This window comes from Muntiacus reevesi, chromosome 2 (genome assembly GCF_963930625.1).
Source record: "Muntiacus reevesi chromosome 2, mMunRee1.1, whole genome shotgun sequence".
Taxonomy (NCBI): Eukaryota; Metazoa; Chordata; class Mammalia; order Artiodactyla; family Cervidae; genus Muntiacus; species Muntiacus reevesi.
The window spans coordinates 127,073,287-127,077,620 of NC_089250.1; the positions used below are offsets into that span (position 1 = coordinate 127,073,287).

General features: G+C 40.9%; 1 pseudogene; it reads right to left on the reverse strand.

Moving 5' to 3' along the window:
- Nucleotides 1-544: 544 nt before the first annotated feature.
- LOC136157262 (transcriptional adapter 2-beta pseudogene) lies at nucleotides 545-2,031 on the reverse strand (annotated as a pseudogene).
- Between the last annotated feature and the right edge of the window lie 2,303 nt (nucleotides 2,032-4,334).

The following is a 4,334-nucleotide window of genomic DNA, read 5'->3' on the forward strand; positions in this document are numbered from 1 at the left end:
GGATGTCCACCCTGTCCTTCCCTGGCCTCTCTTTCATCTACCCTACCCAGCCCCCACCTAAAGTGCCACATGCCAGGCTGTGCTGGGCACTGTGGGTGGCTGTGGGGCAGCTGGCAGAGCTCAGGTCACAGGGTGAAGCTGGTAGCCCTGCAGTGAAAGATTTGCCTCCACCCACAGCACAACAGTCATGAACCAATGGAAAGAAAGTCACAAATAAACATAAATTTCCAAATTTCATCATAGCATTCTCCAAATTGAACACTTAAAGGCAATTGTCATCTTAAAGTACAAGGTTTAGGACTAAGTTAAAATATACATGTATTTGTCTCCTCCTTGATCGCTATAAGATTGTCACTGTTGCTTCTTCAGAGAACCATATAAAGAATTTATACTAAAAAAAAAAAAAAAAAAAAAAAACCTCAATTTGTTTAAAAATGAGCAATAATGGGGGAAAAATTGTTTCCTCTCCACCCCTCCTTCTACACACCTTGTCATTTTAGCTTACAAGATTTACAGCATCATTCCAGCTTTCACAGCTACAGCTTTAGGAAGGATCCCTGGATATACTTTCTCTGAAGAAGTTTAAACACTTTTTCTTGAGGACTTTGTCCAGATAGCCCAGAAGCTGGCTCTTAGAGGGGATGTCTGCCAATTATGGAGGTGGTTCTTGAAGATGATGGTCTTCATGGTCACGTAGCACATGGGGATCAAGTTCAGCAAGCTGGAGAGCACCTTCTCATCATCCAATAGGAGCTTGAAGCTGGGCAGGTTCTGGATGGCAGTGCTCTTGCCATCCTAGCTATCCTTCTTACCTCATTTGGTGCCTGCCTCCATCTTGTTCTTCTTCCTCTTCTTGCACGCATGCTGGGCCACCTCATACTTAGACAACTCCTCCATTTTGGTGATGCCTTTGGGCTGGTTCCACTGCAGCTGCCGGATGTTGGTGCACAGCACCTTTTTTTGTGCATGCTATGGAACAGGTTGTAAAACTCCTCGCAGGAAATTAACCGTGTGAGTGGCTGCAGCTTCAATCACAACTTTTTCTCCTCCCTGATGACCTTGAGCTTAGCCTCCTTATCCTTGTCTTTGCCTAGGAAGGCAGGCACCAAGTTGTAGCCAACTGTGATTTTCTTGCACTGCTTCAACTCCTTGAGCTTCTGCAGGCATATTTCCATATGTGCGAGCTTCAGCTCTATCTCCACAGCATGGTATTCTTAGTTGAGAGCCAGCTGATGAACATCTCACTGTCCTGGTCATACTTCTCTCTCTTGTAGTTGTCACACAGGGGCAAGTAGTCCAGCTGATGCTGCTCAGCCAACACTTCCTGGGGAGTCTGGAAAGCTTCCATGTGAGCAGCCATATCCTCCCAGTTTCCAAAGCCAAACTGCTCAGTGGCATCCAGAAGCAACTGTCCTTGTGGCCACCAGCTGGTAGTGTTACTGTGTCCAAGCTTGTTCTGCTGGTTGCATGACAGGCCAATGAATTGGAGACGAGGTGTTGAGGCAAGGTGTTATTTGGCAATTTGGCTGGCTAAGAAGATGGCAGACTAATGTCTCAAAATAACTATCTTCTTCTGGATACCAGGTTCTTTTATGGATCAGAGATGGGAGGAGAAGGGGAAACAAAGTATAAAAGCTATTAATCTTGCAAATATCTCCTAGAATGGCAAATCTCAAGCAGGAGATGTGTTTATTTCTTCCTTCTTGCCATCCACAGGTGGGCAGGATCATGAACAAAGGCACTTTAGTTTAACAGGGATAGAGGCAGAATTCTCTGAGGCAGGCCATTATGTATGATTATAATAACTGAAGCAACAAAAAGTCATGTCAAAGAAACACTTCCAACATGAAATCAGAACTGACTTTTCCTTGTAACAGTAGCCAAGATAGCGGCAGTGGTGGCTGATCACTGTACCAGCTGAGAAGCACTCAGAGCACACAGCTCAATGTCCTGGCAGGTGATGCAGCAGAAGTGCAGTGGGCTCACCTCCACCAAGCAGTACACACAGTACTTCTTATCAAGTTCCCCCATCTTCCCCCACCTGCCGCCTTGGCCCCCGCCACTGCCACCCTCTCTGCATTTTTTTAAAATTGGGAATATAAAGGTATTCTCAAGCAAAATATAATCCAAACTTTATTATTTTAAACATATAAACCCATAGATGTTGTTCAGTTGCTAAGCCGGGCTCCACTCCTTGCAACCCCATGGACTGCAGCACACCAAGCTTCTCTGTCCTTCACTATCTCCTGAAGTTTGCTCAAACTCTTGTCCATTTACCTTAATCAAAACTTATCTGAATCTCTTAATTAGAAAATAGAAAATTAAATAAAATGTTCCATGTTTAATGTGAATTGATATGCTTTATAAATATAGTCTTCCTCTTCTTCCCTCTCCTGGAATTGTATACATATATTTGACACAACTGAACTTTATTATAAAAGATGTATAATTATATAGGATCCTAAAGTCTTATTTTATCATTTACTTATTTATATTATCCTGTATTTTGGAAACAAAATATAAAATCTGAAGTTAAAATAATTACTTTAGAAAGAAAACAAGGTTGTATTGTAAGGAATACCTTAATTCTGCTTTCTGTCAAGATATGAACATCATATATGCTGCTGCTAAGTCGCTTCAGTCATGTCCAACTCTGTGCAACCCCATAGATGGGAGCCCACCAGGCTCTCCCGTCCCTGGGATTCTCCAGGCAAGAACACTGGAGTGGGTTGCCACTTCCTTCTCCAATGCCGGAAAGTGAAAAGGGAAAGTGAAGTCACTCAGTTGTGTCCGACTCTTAGCGACCCATGGACTGCAGCCTACCAGGCTCCGCCGTCCATGGGATTTTCCAGGCAAGAGTACTGGAGTGGGGTGCCATTGCCACCACATGTGAATGGAGCACAAATAACAATGCAAAAGTATACTCTACTGAAAGTATAATTAGACCTATAATTTAACACACTGTATTTTAATTGTTTTCCTTTAACAAATGAATCACTCCTTTTTCCTGAAGTTGGATTGGTTAACATTTTTATTATAGTTAAATATATATAAGATTTTCTGTTTATATGTAGAATATTTTATAGTAACTATACTTATTCACAATAACTTAAAAAAAAAAAGCCTCAGATGTTCATGTTACAAGTATAAGACTTTTCCCTAATATATGTAATATATTAAACTTTCAAAAACTAATATATGTGAGATCATTAACTCTCAACATTAAGTAAAGTAAGCCACAACCAAATAATACTTTGAAATATAGAACAAGTTAATCAGAAGGATAGTTTTCATATTAATATGGAGTAGGAAAAGTCATGGTTTATCAGCAAATTCATTTATTACGGAAAGTTTCAATTGTTATGTGTGTTTCCAAAATATGAATGCTATCATTGAGACAAGATAATAGTTTAACATAAAGGTACAGACACTCACACACAAATACACTCCAAACTTAAAAACTATTGGGCATAAAAGGACACTATCAACAGAATGAAGAGGGAACCTATAGACTGAGAGAGAGTACTTACAAATCAAATTTCTGATAGGGGATTAATCCAGAAAATACAGAGAACTTCTTCAACTCAACAGCAATCAGATTTTAAAATGGGAAAAAGATGTGAATGTTTTTTTCAGAAATGATATATAAATGACCAACAAGCATATGAAAAGATGCTCAATATCATTAATCACTAGAGAAATTCATATCAAAACAATGAGATATCACCTTGTCACAGGAAGGGGAACCCCTTCCAGGGCCTGAAAGAGGGTTTTTGTCTAACACTCAGAAATTAATTATCTGAGGAGACACACATCCTGACAAAGCAAGAGACTTTATTGGCAAGGGGTGCCTGGGTGGAGAGCAGGAGGGTAAGGGCAACCAAGAGGACTGCTCTGCCACCTGGCTCACAGCCTCGGGTTCTATAGTAATGGGATTAGTTTCCAGGCTGTCTTTGGCCAATCTTTCTGACTCAGAGTCCTTCCTGGTGGTAGACATACTGCTCAGCCAGTATGGATACCAGGAAGACACATGGCGTCTCCTATTGACCTTTCCCAAACTCTTTGGGTTAGTGGTGGTTTATTGGTTCCATGTTCCTTATCAGGACCTCCTGTCATAAAATAACTCATGCAAATGAATACTGTGGTGCCTGGCCAGATGGGTTGTTTCAGTCAATGTATCCCCTAACAACTTCACACTTGCTAGAAAGATTATTATCGATAAAACAAAGTAACAAGTGTGAGCAAAGATGTAGAGAAATAAGAACATTGTACCTTATAGAGGGGAATGTAAAGTGGTGCAGCTGCTACGGAAAGCAATATGGTGACTGACCAAG